Below are 22526 nucleotides of genomic sequence, written 5' to 3' on the forward strand. Positions count from 1 at the left end.
CGTTGCCCTAACCCGTTGCCCTAACCTGTTGCCCTAACCCGTTACCCTAACCCTAATGCGTTACCCTAACCCTAACCCTAACCCGTTGCCCTAACCCTAACCCGTTTCCCTAACCCGTTTCCCTAACCCGTTTCCCTAACCCTAACCCGTTGCCCTAACCCGTTGCCCTAACCCGTTGCCCTAACCCGTTGCCCTAACCCTAACCCTGACCCATTACCCTAACCCGTTGCCCTAACCTTTTTCCCTAACCCGGTGCCCTAACCCTTACTTGTCGTCCTAACCCGTTGCCCTAAACCGTTTCCATAACCCATTGCCCTAACCTGTTGCCCTAACCCGTTGCCCTAACCCTAACCTGTTGCCCTAACGCGTTGCCCTAACCCTAACCCGTTGCCCTAACCCTAACCTGTTGCCCTAACGCGTTGCCCTAACCCTAACCCGTTGCCCTAACCCCTTGCCCTAACCCTGACTCGTTGCCCTAACCCTAACCCATTGCCCTGACCCTAACGCTAACCCTAACCTGGGGGATCCACCAGGCGGCGTCCAACGGGGCGACACTTCGAGCTCAGGGAAAGGGGGTTCCCCTGGGTGGCCTTCCGAGGGGCGACACTTTGGGCACTGGGGAAGGGGGTTCCCCCGGGCGGCTTTTTGAAGTGTGACACTTCGTGTACATGGAAAGGGGGGTCCCCCAGGCAGCCTCCCAAGTGGCGACACTTCAGGCACCGGGAAAAGGGGGGTCCCCCGGGCAGCATACTGTGGTGCAACACTTTGGGCACTGGGGAAGGGGGGTCCCCCGGGTGGACTCCCGAGGGGCGAAACTTCAGGCACTGGGAAAGGGGAGTTTCCCGGGCAGCCTACTGTGGTGCGACACTTCGGGCACTTGGGAAGGGGGGTTCGCTGGAGGGCCTTCCGAGTCGTGACACTCTGGGCCCCGGAAAAGGCGGGTCCCCCGGGCGGCCTCCCGAGGGGCGACACTTCGGTACTGGGAAAGAGGGTTCCTCTGGGAAGCCTACAGTGGTGCGACACTTCGGCACTGGGGAAGGGGGATCCCTTGGGCGGCCTCTTGAGGGGTGACATTTCGGGCACCGGGAAAGAGGGTTCCCCCCGACGACCTCCCGAGGGGCGACACTTTGGGCATCGGGGAAGAGGGTTCCCCCGGACGGCCTCTCAAGGGGCGATACTTTGGGCTCCGAGGAAGGGGGTTCCCCCAGGTGGCCTCCAGAGGGGTGACATTTCAGGAACTGGTGAAGGGGGATCCCCCGGGCGGCCTCCCAAGGGGCGACACTTCAGTACTGGGAAAGAGGGTTCCCCTGGGCAGCCTAAAGTGGTGCGACACTTCGGGCACTGGGGAAGGGGGGTCCCCCGGGCGGCCTCTTGAGGGGTGACATTTTGGGCACCGCGAAAAAGGGTTCCCCCGGGCGGCCTCCCAAGGGGCGACATGTTGAGCACCGGGGAAGGGGGGTCCCCCTGGCGCCCTCCCAAGGTGCGACACTCTGGGCACGGGGAAAGGGGATTGCCCCAGGCGGCCTCCTGAGGAGCAACACTTCGGTCTCAGGGAAAGGGGGTCTCTTGGGTGGCCTCCGGAAGGTTGACACTTCGGGCTCAGGGAGAGGGGGTTCCGCCGGGAGGCTTCCCAAGGGGCGACACTTAGGGCTCCGGGGAAGGGGGTTCCACTGGGCGGCCTCTCGGAGGGCGACACTTCGGTCTCAGGGAAAGGGGGCTCCCCCGGGCGGCCTCCCGAGGGGCGACACTTCGGGCACCGGGGAAGGGGGTTCCCCTGGGCGGCATCCCAAGGGGCGACACTTCGAGTACCGGGGAAGGGGGTTCCTACGGGCGGCCTCCTGAGGGGCGATATTTCAGGCACTAGGGAAGGGGGATCCCCGGGCAGCCTCCCGAGGGGCGACACTTCGGCCTCAGGGAAAGGGGACTCCCCCGGGCGGCCTTACGAGGGGCGACACTTCGGGAACCGGGGAAGGGGGTTCCCCTGGGCGGCATCCCAAGGGGCAACACTTTGAGCACAGGGGAAGGGGATTCCCCCGGGCGGCCTCCCGAGGGGTGACACTTCAGGCACTGGGGAAGGGGGGTCCCCCGGGCGGCCTCCCGAGGGGAGACATTTATGGCACTGGGAAGGGGGTTCCCCCTGGCCGCCTCCTGAGGGGCGACACTTCGGGTACTGAAGAAGTAGGTTCCCCTGGGCGGCCTGCCGAGGGGCGACACTTCAGGCACCAGGAAAGGGGGGTCCCACTGACGGCCTCCCGAAGGGAGACACTTCGTGCACTGGGAAAGGGGAGTCCCACAGGCGGCCTCCCGCGGAGCGACACTTCGAGCTCAGGGAAAGGGGGTTCCCCTGAGCGGCTTTTCGAAGTGCAACACTTCATGCACGGGGAAAGGGAGGTTCCCCGAGCGGCCTCCCAAATGGCGACACTTCCGGTACTGGGAAAGGGGGGTCCCCCAGGCAGCATACTGTGGTGCAACACTTCGGTCACTGGGGAAGGGGGGGTCCCCCGCACGAACTCCCAAAGGGCGACACTTCGAGCACTGGGAAAGAGGAGTTTCCCGGGCAGCTAGGTGGCCTTCCGAGGTGCGACACTTTGGGCACCGGAATAGGGGGGTCCCCTGGCGGACTCCCGAGGTGCGACACTTTGTGCACCGGAAAAGGCGAGTCCCCCGGGAGGCCTCCCGAGGGGCGACACTTCAGTACTGGGAAAGAGGGTTCCCCTGGGCAGCCTACAATGGTGCGGCACTTCAGGCACTAGGGAAGGGGGGTCCCCCGGCAGCCTCTTGAGAGGTGACATTTCGGGCACCAGGAAAGAGGGTTCCCCCGGGTGGCCTCCCGAGGGACGAAACTTTGGGCACCGGGAAAGGGGGTTCCACCGAGTGGCCTCCCGCGGGGTGACACTTCGAGCTCAGGGAAAGGGGGATCCCCTGGGTAGCGTTCCGAGGGGCGACACTTTGGGCACCGGGGAAGTGGGTTCCTCCGGGCGGCTTTTAGAAGAGCGACACTTTGTGCACCGGGAAAGGGGGTTCTCCCGGGCGGCCTCCCGAGGGGCGACACTTCGTGAACAGGGAAAGGGGGGTCCCCCGGGCAGCCTACTGTGATGCAACACTTCGGGCACTTGGGAAGGGGGGTCCGCTGGGCGGCCTTCCGAGGTGCGACACTTTGGGCACCGGGAAAGGCGGGTCCCCCGGGCGGACTCCCGAGGGGCGACAGTTCGGTACTGGGAAAGAGGGTTCCCCTGGGAAGCCGACAGTGGTGCGACACTTCAGGCACTGGGGAAGGGGGGTCCCCCGAGAGGCTTCTTGAGGGGTGACATTTCGGGCACCGGGAAAGAGGGTTCCCCCGGGTGGCCTCCCGTGGGGTGACACTTTGAGCTCAGGGAAAGGGGGGTCCCCCGGGCGCCCTCCCAAGTGGCGACACATCGGGCACCGGGAAAGGGGTTTCCCCAGGGCAGCCTCCTGAGAGGCGACACTTTGGGCACCGGGAAAGAGGTTTCCCCTGGGCGGCCTCCTGAGGGGTGACACTTTGGGCACCGGGAAAGGGGTTTCCCCCGGGCGGCCTCCCGAGGGGCGACACTTCGGTCTCAGGGAAAGGTGGGTCTCTTGGGAGGCCTCCCGAAGGTTGACACTTCGGTCTCACAAAAAGGAGGTTCACCCGGGAGGCGCCCCAAAAAGCAACACTTATGGCTCCGGAGAAGGGGGTTCCCCCGGGCGGCCTCCCGAAGTGTGACACTTCGGTCTCAGGGAAAGGGGGCTGCCCCGGGCGGCCTTCCAAGGGGGCGACACTTTGGGACTGGGAAGGGGGTTCACCCGCGCGACCTCCCGAGGGGCAACACTTTGAGCACAGGGGAAGGGGATTCCCCTGGGCGACCTCCCGAGGGGCGACACTTCAGGCACTGGGGAAGGGGGCTCCCCCGGGCGGCCTCCCGATGGGATACACTTCAGGTACCGGGGAAGGGGGTTCCCCCAAACGGCCTGCCGAGGGGTGACACTTCAAGCACCAGGAAAGGGGGGTCCCACTGAGGGCCTCCCGAAGGGATACACTTCGTGCACTGGGAAAGGGGGGTCCCACAGGCGGCCTCCCGCGGGGCGACACTTCGAGCTCAGGGAAAGGGGGTTCCCCTGGGAGGCCTTCCGAGGGGCGACACTTTGGGTACCGGAAAAGGGCGTCCCCCTAGCGGCTTTTCAAAGTACGACACTTCGTGCACGGGGAAAGGGGGGTCCCCTGGGCACCCTCCCAAGTGGCGACACTTCAGGCACTGGGAAAGGGGAGTTTCCTGGGCAGCCTACTGTGGTGCGACACTTCGGGCACTGGGGAAAGGGGGGTTCGCTGGGCAGCCTTCTGAGGCGCGACACTTTGGGCACCGGGAAAGGGGGTTCCCCCGGCGGTCTCCCGAGGGGCGACACTTTGTGCACCGAAAAAGGCGGGTCCCCCGGGCGGCCTCCCGAGGGGCGACACTTCGGTACTGGGATCGAGGGTTCCCCTGAGCAGCCTACACTTCTGCAACACTTCGGACACTGGGGAAGGGGGTTCCCCTGGGCGGCCTCCCGAAGGGTAACACTTCGGATACTGGGGAATGCGGTTCCCCCGGTCGGCCTTCCGAGGGGCGATACTTCAGGCATCGGGAAATAGGGGTCCCCCGGGTGGCCTCCCGAGAGGCAACACTTCAGGCACCTGGGAAGGGGGTCCCCCAGGCGGCCTCCTGTGGTGCGACACTTCGGGCACCTGGGAAGGGGGGTCTCCAGGGCAGCGTCCCGAGGAGCGACACTACTTGCACCGGGAAAGGAGGTTCACCCGAGCGGCCGCCCGAGGAGAGACACTTTGGGCACCAGGGAAGGGGGTTCCTCCGAGAGGCCTCCGAGGGGCGACACTTTGGGCACAGGGAAGGGGGTTCCCCCTGGCGGCCTCCCTAGAGGCGACACTTTGGGCACCGGGAAAGGGGTTTTCCCCGGGCGGCCTCCAGAGGGGCGACACTTCGGTCTCAGAGAAAGGGGGGTCTCTTGGGCGGCCTTCCGAAGGTTGACAGTTCGGGCTCAAGGAAAGGAGGTTCACCCGGGAGGAGTCCAAAGTAGCAACACGTCAGGCTCCGGGAAAGGGGGTTCCCCCGGGCAGCCTCCCGAGGGGGGAGACTTCGGTCTCATGGAATAGGGGCTCCTACGGGCGGCCTCCCGCAGGGTGACACTTTGGGCAATGGGAAAGGGGGGACCCCTGGGTGGCCTCCAGAGGGGCGACACTTCGGGCACTGGGAAAGTGGAGTTTCCCGGGCAGCCTAATGTGGTGCGACACTCGGGCACTTGGCAAGGGGGGCCCGCTGGGCGGCCTTCCGAGGTGCGACACTTTGGGCACCGGGAAAGGCGGGTTCCCCAAGCGGCCTCCCAAGGGGCGACACTTCGGTACTGGGAAAGAGGGTTCCCCTGAGAAGCCGAGAGTAGTGCGACACTTCAGGCACTGGGGAAGGGGGGTCCCCCAGGCGGCCTCTTGAGAGGTGACATTTCGGGCGCTGGGAAAGAAGGTTCCCCCGGGTGGCCTCCCGCGGGGTGACACTTCGAGCTCCGGGAAAGGGGGATCCCCTGGGCAGCCTTCCGAGGGGCGACACTTCGGGCTCCGGGGAAGGGGGTTCCCCCGGGTGGCTTTTCGAAGAGCGACACTTCGTGCACGGGGAAAGGGGGGTCCCCTGGGCCGCCTCCCAAGTGGCGACACTTTGGGCATTGGGAAAGGGGGATCCCCTGGGCAGCCTACTGTGGTACAACACTTCGGGCACTGGGGAAGGGGGGTCTCCCAGGCGGCCTCCCGAGGGGTGACACTTCAGGCACCGGGAAAGGGGGTTCCCCAAGGCGGCCTCCCGAGGGGTGACACTTTGGGCACCGGGAAAGGGGTTATCCCTGGGCGGCCTCCCGAGGGGTGACACTTGGGTCTCAGGGAAAGGGGGGATCTCTTGGGAGGCCTCCCAAAGGTTGACACTTCAAGCTCAGAAAAAGGGAGTTCCCCCGGGAGGCAACCCAAAAGGCAACACTTCTGGCTCCGAAGAAGGGGGTTCCCCCAGGCGGCCTCCCGAGGGGCGCCACTTCGGTCTGAGGTAAAGGGGGCTCCCCCGGACGGCCTCACGAGGGGCGACACTTCAAGAACTGGGGAAGGGGGTTGCCCTGGGCGGCCTCCCTAGGGGCGACTCTTATAGCACCAGGAAGGGGGTTCCCCGGCAGCCTCATGAGAAGCGACACTTTGGGTACCGGGGAAGGAGGTTCCCCTGGGCGACCTGCAGAGGGGCGACACTTCAGGCACCAGGAAAGGGGGGTCCCACTGGCGGCTTCCGGAAGGGAGACACTTCACGCACTGGGAAAGGGGGATCCCACAGGCCGCCTCCCGCGGGGCGACACTTCGAGCTCAGGGAAAGAGGGATCCCCTGAGCGGCTTTCTGAGGGGCGACACTTTGGGTACCGGGGAAGGGGGTTCCCCCGGACGACTTTTGGAAGTGCAACACTTCATTCACGGGGAAAGGGGGGTTCCCCGGGCGGCCTCCCAAATGGCGACACTTTGGGCACCAGGAAAGGGGTGTGCCCTGGGCAGCCTAGTGGGTGCAACACTTCGGGCACTGGGGAAGGGTTGTCCCCCGGGCGGACGCCCCAGGGGCAACACTTCGGGTACTGGGAAAGGGGAGTTTCACGGGCGGCCTCCCGAGGGGCGACACTTTGTGCACCGGAAAAGGCGGGTCCCCCGGGCAGCCTCCTGAGGGGCGACACTTCGGTACTGGGAAAGAGGGTTCCCCTGGGCAGCCTACAATGGTGCGACAATTCAGGCACAGGGGAAGAGGGTCCCCCGGGCAACCTCTTGAGAGGTGACATTTCGGGCACTGGGAAAGAGGGTTCCCCAGGGTGGCCTCCCGAGCGGCAACACTTTGGGCACCAAAGAGGAGGGTTCCCCCGGGCGGCTTCCTGCGGGGCGACACTTCGAGCTGAGGGAAAGAGGGATCTCTTTTTGGAAGCCTTCCGAGGGGTGACACTTTGGGCACCGGGGAAGTGGGTTCCCCTGGGTGGCTTTTCGAAGAGCGACATTTCGTGCACGGGGAAAGGGGGGTCCCTCGGGTGGCCTCCCAAGTAGCGACACTTCGGGCACCGGGAAAGGGGTGGTCCTCCGGGCGGCCTCCCGAGCGGCGACTCTTTGGGCACTGGGAAAGTGGAGTTTCCCGGGCAGCCTAATGTGGTGCGACATGTCGGGCACTTGGGAAGGGGGGTCCGCTGGGCGGCCTTCCGAGGTGCGACACTTTGGGCACCGGGAAAGGCGGGTCCCCCGGGCGGCCTCCCGAGGGGTGACACTTCGCTACTGGGAAAGAGGGTTCCCCGTGAGCAGCCAACAGTGGTGCGACACTTCAGGCACTGGGGAAGGGGGGTCCCTCAGGCGGCCTCTTGAGGGGTGACATTTTAGGCACTGGGAAAGAGCGTTCCCCCGGGTGGCCTCCCACAGGGCGACACTTCGAGCTCAGGGAAAAGGGAATCCCCTGGGCAGCCTTCCGAGGGGCAACACTTCAGTACTGGGAAAGAGGGTTCCTCTGGGAAGCCTACAATGGTGCGACACTTCAGGCACTGGGGAAGGGAGGTCCCCCGGGCAGCCTCTTGAGAGGTGACATTTCAGGCACTGGGAAAGATGGCTCCCCCAGGCGGCCTCCCGAGGGGCGACACTTTGGACACCGGAGAAGAGGGTTCCCCCGGGCGGCCTCCCGTGGGGTGACACTTCGAGCTCAGGGAAAGGGGGATCTCCTGGGAGGCCTTCCAAGGGGCAACACTTTGGGCACTGGGGATGTGGGTTCCCCCAGGTGGCTTTTTGAAGAGCAACACTTCGTGCACGGGGAAAGGGGGGTCCCCCGGGCGGCCTTCCGAGGGGCGACACTTGAAGCACTGGGAAAGGGGAGTTTCCCGGGCAGCCTACTGTGGTGCGACACTTCGGGCACATGGGAAAGGGGGTTTGCTGGGCGGCCTTCTGAGGCGCGACACCTTGGGCACCGGGAAAGGGGGATCCGCTGGGTGGCCTCCCGAGGGACGACACTTTAAGCACCGAAAAAGGCGGGTCCCCCGGGCAGCCTCCCAAGCGGTGACACTTCGGTACTGGGAAAGAGGGTTCCCCTGGGCAGCCTACATTTCTGCGACACTTCAGACACTGGGGAAGGGGGTTCCCCTGGGCGGCCTCCCGAAGGGCAAAACTTTGGGTACCGGGGAATGCGGTTCCCCCGGTCGGCCTTCCGAGGAGCGATACTTCAGGCATTGGGAAATTGGGTTCCCCGGCTGGCCTCCTGAGAGGCAACACTTCAGGCACCGGGAAGGGGTCCCCCGGGCGGCCTCCTGTGGTGCGACACTTTGGGCACCTGGGAAGGGGGGTCGCCAGGGCAGCCTCCCGAGGAGCGACACTACTTGCACCGGGAAAGAGGGTTCCCCCGGGAGGCCTTGGTGGGGCGACACTTTGGGCACCAGGGATGTGGGTTCCCCCTGGCGGCCTCCCTAGAGGCGACACTTTGGGCACCGGGAAAGGGGTTTCCCCCGGGCGGCCTCCCGAGGGGCGACACTTCTGTCTCAGGGAAAGTGGAGTTTCCCGGGCAGCCTAATGTTGTGCGACACTTTGGGTACTTGGGAAGGGGGGCCCGCTGGGCGGCCTTCCGAGGTGCGACACTTTGGGCACCGGGAAAGGCGGGTTCCCCAAGCGGCCTCCCGAGGGGCGACACTTTGGTACTGAGAAAGAGGGTTCCCCTGGGAAGCCGACAGTGGTGCGACTCTTCAGGCACTGGGGAAGGGGAGTCCCCTGGGTGGCCTCTTGAGGGGTGACATTTCGGGCACTGGGAAAGAAGGTTCCCCCGGGTGGCCTTCCGCGGGGCGACACTTCGAGCTCAGGGAAAGGGGGATCCCCTGGGCAGCCTTCCGAGGGGCGACACTTTGGGTTCCGGGGAAGGGGTTTCCCCGGGTGGCTTTTCGAAGAGCGACACTTTGTGCACGGGTAAAGGGGGGTCCCCCGGGCGGCCTCCCAAGTGGTGACACTTCGGGCACCGCAAAAGGGGGATCCCCTGGGCAGCCTACTGTGGTACAACACTTCGGGCACTGGGGAAGGGGGGTCTCACGGGCGGCCTCCCGAGGGCCGACACTTCGGTCTCAGGGAAAGGGGGTTCCCGAGGGCGGCCTCCTGAGGGGCATCACTTTGGGCACCGGGAAAGGGGTTTCCCCCGGGCGGTCTCCATAGGGGCAACACTTCGGTCTCAGGGAAAGGGGAGGTCTCTTGTGAGGCCTCCCGAAGGTTGACACTTCGGGCTCAGAAAAAGGGGGTTCCCCTGGGAGGCGTCCCAAAAGGCAAGACTTCTGGCTCCGGAGAAGCGGGTTGCCCCGGGCAGCCTCCCGAGGGGAGCCACTTAGGTCACAGGGAAAGGGGGCTCCCCTGGGCGACCTCACAAGAGGCGACAATTCAAGGACTGGGGAAGGGGGTTCACCCAGCCGGCATCTCGAAGGGCGACACTTTGAGAACAGGGGAAGGAGTGTGCCCCGGGCGGCCTGCCGAGGGGCGACACTTCAGGCACCAGGAAAGGGGGGTCCCACTGGCGGCCTCCCAAAGGGAGACACGTCGCGCACTGGGAAAGGGGGGTCCCACAGGCGGCCTCCCGCGGGGCGACACTTCGAGCTCAGGAAAAGGGAGTTCCCTGGGCGGCCTCCCGAGGGGCGACACTTTGGTACTGGGAAAGAGGGTTCCCCTGGGCAGCCTACAATGCTGCGATACTTCAGGCACTGGGGAAGGGGGGTCCCCCGGGCAGCCTCTTGAGAGGTGACATTTCGGGCACTGGGAAAGAGGGTTCCCCTGGGTGGCCTCCCGAGGGGTGACACTTTGGGCACCAAAGAGGAGGGTTACCTGGGCGGCCTCCCGCAGGGCGACACTTCGAGCTGAGGGAAAGAGGGATCCGCTGGGAAGCCCTCCGAGGGGTGACACTTTGGGCCCAGGGGAAGTGGGTTCCCCTGGGTGGCTTTTCGAAGAGCGACACTTCGTGCTCGGGGAAAGAGGCATCCCCCGGGTGGCCTTCCGAGGGGCGACACCTCGGGCACTGGGAAAGGGGGGGTCCCCCGGGCGGCCTCCCGAGGGGCGACACTTCAGGCACTGTGAAAGTGGAGTTTCCCGGACAGCCTAATGTGGTGCGACATGTCGGGCACTTGGGAAGGGGGGTCCGCTGGGCGGCCTTCCGAGGTGCGACACTTTGGGCACCGGGAAAGGCGGGTCCCCGGGGCAGCCTCCTGAGGGGTGACACTTCGGTACTGGGAAAGAGGGTTCCCCTGGGAAGCGGACAGTGGTGCGACAATTCAGGCACTGGGGAAGACGGGTCCCCCGGGCAGCCTCTTGAGGGGTGACATTTTGGGCATCGGGAAAGAGGGTTCCCCCGGTTGGCCTCCCGAGGGGCGACACTTTGGGCACCGGAGAAGAGGGTTCCCCCGGGCGCCCTCCCGCGAAGCGACACTTCAAGCTCAGGTAAAGGGGGATCCCCTGGGAAGCCTTCCGAGGGGCAACACTTTGGGCACAGGGGATGTGGGTTCCCCCGGGCAGCTTTTCGAAGAGCGACAATTCAGGCACTGGGGAAGGGGGGTCCCCCGGGCAGCCTCTTGAGAGGTGACATTTCAGGCACTGGGAAAGAGGGTTCCCCCAGGTGGCCTCCCGAGGGGCGAAACTTTGGGCACCAAAGAGGAGGGTTCCCCAGGGCGGCCTCCCGCGGGGCGACACTTCAAGCTCAGGGAAAGAGGCATCCCCTGGGAAGCCTTCCGAGGGGCGACACTTTGGGCACCGGGGATGTGGGTTCCCCTGGGTGGCTTTTCGAAGAGCGACACTTCGTGCACGGGGAAAGAGGGGTCCCCCGGGCGGCCTCCCAAGTGGCGACACTTTGGGCACTGGGAAAGTGGAGTTTCCCGGACAGCCTAATGTGGTGCGACTCTTCGGGCACTTGGGAAGGTGGGTCCGCTAGGCGGCCTCCCGAGGGGCGACACTTCGGTACTGGGAAAGAGGGTTCCCCTGGGAAGCCGACAGTGGTGTGACACTTCAGGCACTGGGGAAGAGGGGTCCCCCGGGCGGCCTCTTGAGGGGTGCCATTTTGGGCACTGGGAAAGAGGGTTCCCCCGGGTGGCCTCCCGAGGGGCGACACTTTGGGCACCGGAGAAGAGGGTTCCCCCGGGCGCCCTCCCGCGAAGCGACACTTCAAGCTCAGGTAAAGGGGGATCCCCTGGGATGCCTTCCGAGGGGCAACACTTTGGGCACAGGGGATGTGGGTTCCCCCGGGCAGCTTTTCGAAGAGCGACACTGCGTGCACGGGGAAAGGAGGGTCCCCCGGGTGGCCTCCCATGTGGCGACACTTCGGGCACCAGGAAAGGGGGGTCCCGCATTTGGCCTCCCATGTGGCGACACTTCGGGCACCGGGAAAGGGGGATCCCCTGGGCAGCCTACTGTGGTACAACACTTCGGGCACTGGGGAAGTGGAGTCTCACGGGCGGCCTCCCGAGGGGCGACACTTCGGTCTCAGGGAAAGGGGGGTCTCTTGGGAGGCCGCCCGAAGGTTGACACTTCGGGCTCAGAAAAAGGGGGTTCCCCCGGGAGGCGTCCCAAAAGGCAAAACTTCTGGCTCCGGAGAAGGGGGTTCCCCCGGGCGGCCTCCCAAGGGGCACCACTTTGGGCACCGGAGAAGAGGGATCCCCCGGGCGGCCTCTTGCGGGGTGACACTTCAAGCTCAGGGAAAGGGGGATCCCCTGGGAAGCCTTCCGAAGGGTGACACTGGGCACCGTGGATGTGGGTTCCCCCGGGAGGCTTTTTGAAGAGCAACACTTTGTGCATGGGGAAAGGGGGGTCCCCCGGGCGGCCTCCCACGGGGCGACACTTCAGGCACTGGGAAAGGGGAGTTTCCTGGGCAGCCTACTGTTGTGCGACACTTCGGACACTGGGGAAGGGGGTTCCCCTGGGCGGCCTCCCGAAGGGTAAAACTTCAGGTACCGGGGAATGTGGTTCCCCCGGTCAGCCTTTCCAGGGGCGACACTTCAGGCATCGGGAAATAGGGGTCCCCCGGGTGGCCTCCCGAGAGGCGATACTTCAGGCTCCGGGAAGGGGGACCCCCGGGCGGCCTCCTGGGTGCGACACTTTGGGCACCTGGGAAGGGGGGTCACCAGGGCAGCCTCCCGAGGAGCAACACTACTTGCACCAGGAAAGGGGGTTCACACAAGCGGCCTCCCGAGGGGAGACACTTCGGGCACCCAGGGAAGGGGGATCCCCCGGGAGGCCGCCGAGGGGCGACACTTTGGGCACAGGGAAAGTGGAATTTCCTGGGCAGCCTAATGTTGTGCGACACTTCGGGCACTTGGGAAGGGGGGTCCGCTGGGCGACCATCCAAGGTGCGACACTTCAGTACTGGGAAAGAGGGTTCCCCTGGGAAGCCGACAGTGGTGCGACACTTCAGGCACTGGGGAAGGGGGGGTCTCCTGGGCGGCCTCTTGAGGGGTGACATTTCGGGCACCGGGAAAGAGGGTTCCCCCGGGTGGCCTTCCACAGGGCGACACTTCGGGCTCAGGGAAAGGGGGATCCCCTGGGCAGCCTTCCGAGGGGCGACACTTTGGGCTCCGGGGAAGGGGGTTCCCCCGAGTGGCTTTTCGAAGAGCGACACTTCGTGCACGGGTAAAGGGGGGTCCCCCGGGCGGCCTCCTGAGTGGCGACACTTCGGGCACCGGGAAAGGGGGATCCCCTGGGCAGCCTACTGTGGTACAACACTTCGGGCACTGGGGAAGTGGAGTCTCACGGGCGGCCTCCCGAGGGGCGACACTTCGGTCTCAGGGAAAGGGGGGTCTCTTGGGAGGCCGCCCAAAGGTTGACACTTCGGGCTCAGAAAAAGGGGGTTCCCCCGGGAGGCGTCCCAAAAGGCAAAACTTCTGGCTCCAGAGAAGGGGGTTCCCCCGGGCGGCCTCCCGAGGGGCGCCACTTCGGTCTCAGGGAAAGGGGGCTCCCCTGTGCGGCCTCATGAGGGGCGACACTTCAAGAACAGGGGAAGGGGGTTTCCCCGGGCGGCCTCCCGAGGGGCGACACTTCAGGCACTGGGGAAGAGGGCTCCCCCTGGCTGCCTCCCGAGGGGCGACGCTTTGGTACAGGGAAAGAGGGTTCCCCTGGGCAGCCTACAATGCTGCGACACTTCAGGCACTGGGGAAGGGGGGTCCCCAGGGCAGCCTCTTGAGAGGTGACTTTTCAGGCACTGGGAAAGAGGGTTCCCCCGGTTGGCCTCTCGAGGGGCGACACTTTGGGCACCAAAGAGAAGGGTTCCCCCGGGCGGCCTCCCGCGGGGCGACACTTCAAGCTCAGGGATAGAGGGATCCCCTGGGAAGCCTTCTGAGGGGCGACACTTTGGGCACCGGGAAAGTGGGTTCCCCCGGGTGGCTTTTAGAAGAGTGACACTTTGTGCACGGGGAAAGCGGGGTCCCCTGGGCGGCCTCCCGAGGGGCAACACTTCGGGCCCTGGGAAAGTGGAGTTTCCCGGACAACCTAATGTGGTGCAACACTTCAGGCACTGGGGAAGGGTTGTCCCCCGGGCAGAATCCCGAGGGGCGACACTTAGGGCAGTGGGAAAGGGGACGTTTCCTGGGCAGCCTACTGTGGTGCGACACTTCGGGCACTTGGGAAGGAGGGTCCACTGGGCAGCCTTCCGAGGGGCAACACTTTGGGTACCGGGGAAGGGGGTTCCCCTGGGCGGCTTTTCAAAGTGCGACACTTCATGCACGGGGAAAGGGGGGTCCCCCGGACGGCCTCCCAAGTGGCGACACTTCGGACGCCACAAAAGGGGGATCCCCTGGGCAGCCTACTGTGGTACAACACTTCGGGCACTGGGGAACGGGGGTCTCCCGGGCGCCTTCCCAAGGTGCGACACTTAAGGCACCGGGAAAGGGGGTTCCCCAGGGCGGCCTCCCGAAGGGCGACACTTTTGGCATCAGGAAAGGCGTTTCCCCCAGGCGGCCTCCGGAGCGGCGACACTTCGGTCCCAGGGAAAGGGGGCTGCCCCGGGTGGCCTTCCGAGGGGGCAACACTTTAGGCACTGGGAAGGGGGTTCACCCGCGCGGCCTCCCTACGGGCAACACTTCAGGCTTTGGGGAAGGGGGCTCCCCCGGGTGGCCTCCCGACAGGCGACACTTAGGGTACCAGGGAAATGGGTTCCCCTGGGCGGAGTCCCGAAGGGTAACACTTCGGGTACCGGGGAAGGGGGTTCCCCCAAACGGCCTGCCAAGGGGCGACATTTCAGGCACCAGGAAAGGGGGGACCCTTGGCGGCCTCCCGAAGGGAGACACTTCGCACACTGGGAAAGGCGGTTCCCCCGGGCGGCCTCCCGCGGGGCGACACTTTGAGCTCAGGAAAAGGGGTTTCCCCTGGGCAGCCTTCCGAGGGGCGACACTTTGGGTACCGAGAAAGGGAGTTCCCCCGAGAGGCTTTTCAAAGTGCGACACTTCGTGCACGGAGAAAGGGGGGTCCCCTGGGCGTCCTCCCAAGTGGCGACACTTCGGGCACCAGGAAAGGGGGGTCCCCCAGGCAGCCTACTGTGGTGCAACACTTCGGGCACTGGGGAAGGGGGGTCTCCCGGGCGGCTTCCTGTGGGGCGACTCTTCGAGCTCAGGGAAAGGGGGATCCCCTAGGCAGCCTTCCGAGGGGCGAAACTTTGGGCACCGGGGAAGTGGGTTCCCCTGTACAGCTTTTCGAAGAGTGACACTTCATGCACGGGGAAAGGGGGGTCCCCCGGGCGGCCTCCAAGGAGGTGACACTTCGGGCACCGGGAAAAGGGGGTTCCTTAGGGCGGCCTCCCAAGTGGCGACACTTCGGGCACCAGGAAACGGGGATCCCCTGGGCAACCTACTGTGGTACAAAACTTCGGGCACTGAGGAAGGGGGGTCTCACGGGCGGCCTCCCGAGGGGTGACACTTTTGGCACCGGGAAAGGGGTTTCCCCCGGGTGGCCTCCCGAGGGGCGCCACTTTGGTCTCGGGGAAAGGGGGCTCTCCCAGGCGGCCTCACGAGAGGCGACAATTCAAGAACTGGGGAAGGGGGTTCACCCGGCCGGCCTCCCGAGGAGCGACACTTTGAGAACAGGGGAAGGGGGTTGCTCCGGGCGGCCTCCCAAGGGGCGACACTTCAGGCACTGGGGAAGAGGGCTCCCCCTGGCGGCCTCCCGAGGGGCGACACTTTGGGTACTGGGGAAGGAGGTTCCCCTGGGCGGCCTGCCGAGGGGCGACACTTCAGGCACGAGGAAAGGCGGGTCCCACTGGCGGCCTCCCGAAGGGAGACACTTCACGCACTGGGAAAGGGGCGTCCCACAGGCGGCCTCCTGCGGGGCGACATTTCGAGCTCAGGAAAAGGGGGTTCCCCTGGGCGGCCTCCCGAGGGGCGACACTTTGGTACTGGGAAAGAGGGTTCCCCTGGGCAGCCTGCAATGCTCTGACACTTCAGGCACTGGGGAAGGGGGGTCCCCCGGGCAGCCTCTTGAGAGGTGACATTTCAGGCACTGGGAAAGAGGGTTCCCCCGGTTGGCCTCCCGAGGGGCGACAATTTGGGTACCAAAGACGAGGGTTCCCCCGGGCGGCCTCCTGCGGGGCGACACTTCGAGCTCAGGGAAAGAGGGATCCCCTGGAAAGCCTTCCGAGTGGCGACACTTTGGGCACAGGGGAAGTGGGTTCCCCTGGGTGGCTTCTTGAAGAGCAACACTTCGTGCACGGGGAAAGGGGGGTCCCCTGGGCGGCCTCCCGAAGGGCGACACTTCGGTACAGGGAAAGAGGGTTCTCCTGGGCAGCCTACATTTCTGCGACACTTCGGACACTGGGGAAGGGGGTTCCCCCGGGCAGCCTTTTGAGAGGTGACATTTCGGGCACTGGAAAGGGGGTTCCCCCGGGCGGCCTCCCGAGGGGCGACACTTCAGGCACTGGGGAAGGGGGTCCCCCGGGCAGCCTCTTGAGAGGTGACATTTCGGGCACTGGGAAAGAGGGTTCCCCCAGGTGGCCTCCCGATAGCGAAACTTTGGGGACCAAAGAGGAGGGTTCCCCAGGGCGGCCTCCCGCGGGGCGACACTTCAAGCTCAGGGAAAGGGGGATCCCCTGGGAAGCCTTCTGAGGGGTGACACTGGGCACCGGGGATGTGGGTTCCCCCGGGCAGCTTTTCGAAGAGCGACACTTCGTGCACAGGGAAAGGAGGGTCCCCCGGGTGGCCTCCCATGTTGCGACACTTCAGGTACCAGGAAAGGGGGGTCCCCCGGGCGGCCTCCCGAGGGGCGACACTTCAGCCACTGGGAAAGTGAAGTTTCCCGGACAGCCTAATGTGGTGCGACTCTTCGGGCACTTGGGAAGGGGGGTCCGCTGGGCGGCCTTCCGAGGTGCGACACTTTGGGCACCGGGAAAGGCGGGTCCTCCGGGCGGCCTCCCGAAGGGTGACACTTCGGTACTGGGAAAGAGGGTTCCCCTGGGAAGCCGACAGTGGTGCGACAATTCAGGCACTGGGGAAGGCGGGTCCCCCGGTCGGCCTCTTGAGGGTTGACATTTTGGGCACTGGGAAAGAGGGTTTCCCCGGGTGGCCTCCTGAGGGGCGACACTTTGGGCACCGGAGAAGAGGGTTCCCCCGGGCGGCCTCCCGCGAAGCGACACTTCGAGCTCAGGTAAAGGGGGATCCCCTGGGCAGCCTTCTGAGGGGAAACACTTTGGGCACAGGGGATGTGGGTTCCCCCGGGCGGCTGTTTGAAGAGCAACACTTTGTGCATGGGGAAAGGGGGGTCCCCCGGGCGGCCTCCTGAGCGGCGACACTTCAGGCACTGGGGAAGGGGGGTCCCCAGGGCAGCCTCTTGAGAGGTGACATTTCGGGCACTGGGAAAGAGGGTTCCCCCGGGTGGCCTCCCGAGAAGCGAAACTTTGGGCAGCAAAGAGGAGGGTTCCCCAGGGCGGTCTCCCGAGCGGCGAAACTTTGGGCACCAAAGAGGAGGGTTCCCCAGGGCGGCCTCCCGCAGGGCGACACTTCAAGCTCAGGGAAAGGGGGATCCCCTGGGAAGCCTTCTGAGGGGTGACACTGGGCACCGGGGATGTGGGTTCCCCCGGGCAGCTTTTCGAAGAGCGACACTTCGTGCACGGGGAAAGGGGGGTCCCCCGGGCGGCCTTCCGAGGGGCGACACTTCTGTCTCAGGGAAAGTGGAGTTTCCCGGACAGCCTAATGTGGTGCGACTCTTCGGGCACTTGGGAAGGGGGGTCTGCTGGGCGGCCTTCTGAGGTGCGACACTTTGGGCACCGGGAAAGGCGGGTCCCCCGGGCGGCCTCCCGAGGGGTAACACTTCGGTACTGGGAAAGAGGGTTCCCCTGGGAAGCCGACAGTGGTGCGATACTTCAGGCACTGGGGAAGGCGGGTCCCCCGGTCGGCCTCTTGAGGGGTGACATTTTGGGCACTGGGAAAGAGGGTTCCCCCGGGTGGCCTCCCGAGGGGCGACACTTTGGACACCGGAGAAGAGGGTTTCCCCGGGCGGCCTCCCGCGGGGCGACACTTCAAGCTCAGGGAAAGGGGGATCCCCTGGCAAGCCTTCCAAGGGGCAACACTTTGGGCATTGGGCATGTGGGTTCCCCCGGGCGGCTTTTCGAAGAGCGACACTGCATGCACGGGGAAACAGGGGTCCCCCGGGCGGCCTCCCGAGGGGCGACAGTTCAGGCACTGGGAAAGGGGAGTTTCCCAGGCAGCCTACTGTTGTGCGACACTTCGGGCATATGGGAAAGGGGGTTCGCTAGGCGGTCTCCCGAGGGGCGACACTTTGTGCACCGGAAAAGTTGGGTCCCCCGGGAAGCCTTCCGAAGGGCGACACTTTGGTACAGGGAAAGAGGGTTCCCCTGGGCAGCCTACATTTCTGCGACACTTCGGACACTGAGGAAGGGGGTTCCCCTGGGCGGCCTCCCGAAGGGTAAAACTTCGGGTACCGGGGAATGCGGTTTCCCCAGTCGGCCTTCCGAGGGGCGACACTTCAGTCACCGGAAAAGGGGTCCCCCGGGCGGCCTCCTGTGGTGCGACACTTTGGGCACCTGGGAAGGGGGGTCGCCAGGGCAGCCTCCCGAGGGGAGACACTTCGGTCTCAGGGAAAGGGGGGTCTCTTGGGAGGCCTCCCGAAGGTTGACACTTCGGGCTCAGAAAAAGGGGGTTCCCCTGGGAGGCGTCCCAAAAGGCAAGACTTCTGGCTCCGGAGAAGGGGGTTCCACCGGGCGGCCTCCCGAGGGGCGCCACTTTGGTCTAAGGGAAAGGGGGCTCTCCCGGGCGGCCTCATGAGGTGCGACACTTCAAGAACTGGGGAAGGGGATTCACCCGGGTGGCATCCCGATGGGGCGACACTTTGAGAACAGGGGAAGGGGGTTTCCCCGGGCGGCCTCCTGAGGGGCGACACTTCAGGCACTGAGAAAGAGGGCTCCCCCTGGCGGCCTCCCGAGGGGCGACACTTCAGGTACCGGGAAAGGAGGTTCCCCTGGTTGGCCCGCCAAGGGGCAACACTTCAGGCACCAGGAAAGGGGGGTCCCACTGGCGGCCTCCTGAAGGGAAACACTTCGTGCACTGGGAAAGGGGCGTCCCACAGGCGGCCTCCCGCGGGGTGACACTTCGAGCTCAGAAAAAGGGGGTTCCCCTGGGCGGCCTCCCGAGGGGCGACGCTTTGGTACTGGGAAAGAGGGTTCCCCTGGGCAGCCTACAATGCTGCGACACTTCAGACACTGGGGAAGGGGGGTCCCCCGGGCAGCCTCTTGAGAGGTGACATTTCGGGCACTGGGAAAGAGGGTTCCCCCGGGCGGCCTCCCGAGGGACGACACTTTGGGCAGCGGAGAAGAGGGTTCCCCCAGGCGGCCTCCCGCGGGGCGACACTTTGAGCTCAGGAAAAGGGGTTTCCCCTGGGAAGCCTTCCGAGGGGCGACACTTTGGGTACCGGGAAAGGGAGTTCCCCCGAGAGGCTTTTCAAAGTGCGACACTTCATGCACAGGGAAAGGGGGGTCCCGCTGGGCACCCTCCCAAGTGGTGACACTTCAGGCACTGGGGAAGGGGGGTCTCCCGGGCGGCCTCCTGAGGGGCAACACTTCGGGCACTGGGAAAGGGGAGTTTCCCGGGTGGCCTCCTGTGGGGCGACTCTTCGAGCTCAGGGAAAGGGGGATCCCCTGGGCAGCCTTCCGAGGAGCGACACTTTGGGAACCAGGGAAGTGGGTTCCCCCGTACGGCTTTTCGAAGAGTGACACTTCGTGCACGGGGAAAGGGCGAGTCCCCCGGGCGGCCTCCAAGGAGGTGACACTTCGGGCACCGGGAAAGGGGTTTCCCCCGGGCGGCCTACCGAGGGGCGACACTTTGGTCGCAGGGAAAGGGGGGTCTCTTGGGAGGCCACCCGAAGGTTGACACTTTGGGCTCAGAAAAAGGGGGTTCCCCTGGGAGGCGTGCCAAGAGGCAACACTTCTGGCTCCAGAGAAGGGGGTTCCCCATGGTGGCCTCACGAAGGGTGACACTTCTCTTTTAGGGAAAGGAGGCTGCCCTGGGTGGCCTTCTGAGGGCGCGACACTTTGGGCACTGGGAAGGGGGTTCACCCTCGCGGCCTCCCGACGGGCAACACTTCAGGCACTGGAGCAGGGGGCTCCCCCGGGCGGCCTCCCGACGGTCGACATTTCGGGTACTGGGAAGGGGGTTCCCCTGGGTGGAGTCCCGAAGGGTAACACTTCGGGTACCGGGGAAGGGGGTTCCCCCAAACACCCTGCCGAGGGGCGACACTTCAGGCCCCAGGAAAGGGGGGACGCCCTGGCAGCCTCCCGAAGGGAGACCCTTCACGCACTTGGAAAGGCGGGTTCCCCCGGCGGCCTCCCGCAGGGCGACACTTTTAGCTCAGGGAAAGGGGTTTCCCTCGGGTGGCTTTTCAAAGTGCGACACTTCGTTCACGGAGAAAGGGGGGTCCCCTGGGCGCCCTCCCAAGTGGCGACACTTCGGGCACCGGGAAAGGGGGGTCCCCTGGGCAGCCTACTGAGGTGCAACACTTCGGGCACTGGGGAAGGGGTGTCCCCCGGGCGGCCTCCCGAGGGGCGACACTTCGGGCACTGGGAAAGGGGAGTTTCCCGGGCAGCCTAGTGTGGTGCACCTCGCCGGGAGGTTGCCGAGGGGCGACGCCTCGGGCGCTGGGGCTTACAAAGGGGGCGTTGCCGAGGGGCATCACCTCGGGCGCCGGGAGTCACCGGGCTGAGGTTGCCGAGGGGCGACGGCTCGGGCGCCGGCAGTCCCCAAGGAAGGGCTGGCCGAGGGGCGGCTCCTCGGGCGTCAGGGGTCCCCAAGGGGGGCTGGTCGAGGGGCGGCGCCATGGGCGTCGCGGATACCCAAAGCGGGGCTAGCCGAAGGGCGGCGCCTCGGGCGCCGGGGGTCCCCAAGGAGGGGTTTCCGCTGGGCAACACCTCGGGCGCCGGGGATCCCAAAGAGGCGGTCCGAGGGGCGACACCTCGGGCGCCGGGGGTCCCCAAGGGGGGTTGCCGAGGGCCGAGCCCTCAGGCCCTGGTTTTCCCCAAGGGGGAGTTTGCCGATGGGCGAGACCTCGGTCGTCGGGGGTCCCCAAAACGGGGCTGGCCGATGGGCGGCGCCTCGGGAGCCGAGGGTCGCCATGGGCGGGGATGGCCGAGGGGCGGCGCCTCGGGCGCCGGAGGTCCTCAAGGCGGGGCTGGCCGAGGGGCGGAGCCTCGAATGCCGGGGGTCCCCAAGGCGGGGCTGGCCGATGGGCGGCGCCTCGGGCGCCGGTGGTCCCCAAAGGGGGGTTGCCGAGGGGCGAGATTTTGGGCACCGGGGGTCCCCAAGGCGGGGCTGGCCGATGGGCGGCGCCTCGGGCACCTCGGGTCGCCATGGGCGGGGATGGCCGAGGGACGGCGCCTCGGGCGCCGGAAGTCCCCAAGGCGGGGCTGGCCGAAGGGCGGAGCCTCGGGCGCCGAGGGTCCCCAAGGCTGGGCTGGCCTAGGGGCGGAGCCTCGGGCGCCGAGGGTCCACAAGGCGGGCCTGGCCGAGGGGCGGAGCTTCGGGCGCCATGGGTCCCCAAGTCGAAGCTGGCCGAGAGGCGGCGCCTCGGGCGCCGGCGGTACCCAAGAGGGGGTTGCCGAGGGGCGAACTCTTGGGCGCCGAGGGTCCCCGAAGGTTGGTTGCCGTGGGGCGACGACTCGGGCGTCAAAGGTCCCCAATGTGGGCCAGCCATGGGGCAAAGCCTCGGGCGCCGGGGGTCCCCAAGGGGGGGGTTCCGAGGGGCGGAGCCTCGGGCGCCGTAGGTCCCTAAGGGGGGGTTGCCGAGGGGAGGCGCCTCGGGCGCCAGGGGTCCCCGAAGGGGGGGTTGCCGAGGGACGACATTTCGGGCAGCGGATTCCCCAAGAAGGATTCCCGAGGGACGACATTTTGGGCACTGGTGCACCCCAAGGGGGAGTTGCCGAGGGTCGAGGCCTCGGGCGCCGGGGGTCCCCAAAAGGGGGTTGCCGAGGGGCGAAGACTCGGGCGCCGGGGGACCCCAAGGCGGGGCTGGCCGAGGGGCGGCGCCTCGAGCGCCGAGGGTCCCCAAGACGGGGCTGGCCGAGGGGCGGAGCCTCGGGCGCCAAGGGTCCCCAAGGCGGGCCTGGGCGAGGGGCGGAGCCTCGGGCGCCAAGGGTCCCCAAGGCGGGCCTGGCCGAGGGGCGGAGCCTCGGGAGCCGAGGGTCCCCAAGGCGGGGCTGGCCGAGGGGCGGAGCCTCGGGCGCCTGGGGTCCCCAAGGTGGGGCTGGCCGAGGGGCGGAGCCTCGAATGCCGGGGGTCCCCAAGGCGGGGCTGGCCGAGGGGCGGAGCCTCGGGCGCCGAAGGTCCCCAGGGCAGGCCTGGCCGAGGGGCAGAGCCTCGGGCGCCGGGGGTCCCCAAGGCGGGGCTGGTCGATGGGTGGCGCCCCGGGCGCCGGGGTTCCCCAAGGCGGGGCTGGCCGAGGGGCGGAGCCTCGAATGCCGGGGGTCCCCAAGGCGGGGCTGGCCGTTGGGCGGCGCCTCGGGCGTCGGGAGTCCCCAAGACGGCGCTGCCGAGGGGCGGCGCCTCGGGCGCCTCGGGTCCCCAAGGCGGGGCTGGCCGAGGGGCGGAGCCTCGGGCGCCGGGGGTCCCCAAGGCGGGGCTGGCTTAGGGGCGGCGCCTCGGGCGCCGGTGGTCTCCAAAGGGGGGTTGCCGAGGGGCGAGATTTTGGGCACCGGGGGTCCCCAAGAGGGGGTTGCCGAGGAGCTACGCCACAAGCCCCGGGGGGCCCAAAAGGGGGGGTTGCCGAGCGGCGACGCCTCCGGCGCTGGGGGTCCCTGAGGCGTTGTTGCCGTGGGGCGACGCCTCGGGCGCCGGCGGTCCCAAAAGGGGGGGCTGGCCGAGTGTGGGCGCTTTGGGTGCCGAGCGTCCCCAAAAGGGGGCTGGCCGAGGGGCGGCGCCATGGGCGTCGCGGATTCCCAAGGCGGGGCTAGCCGAGGGGCGGCGCCTCGGGCGCCGGGGGGTCCCCAAGGAGGGGTTTTCGCTGGGCAACACCTCGG

The sequence above is a fragment of the Pithys albifrons genome, chromosome 8 (genome assembly GCF_047495875.1).
Source record: "Pithys albifrons albifrons isolate INPA30051 chromosome 8, PitAlb_v1, whole genome shotgun sequence".
NCBI classification, from domain to species: Eukaryota; Metazoa; Chordata; class Aves; order Passeriformes; family Thamnophilidae; genus Pithys; species Pithys albifrons.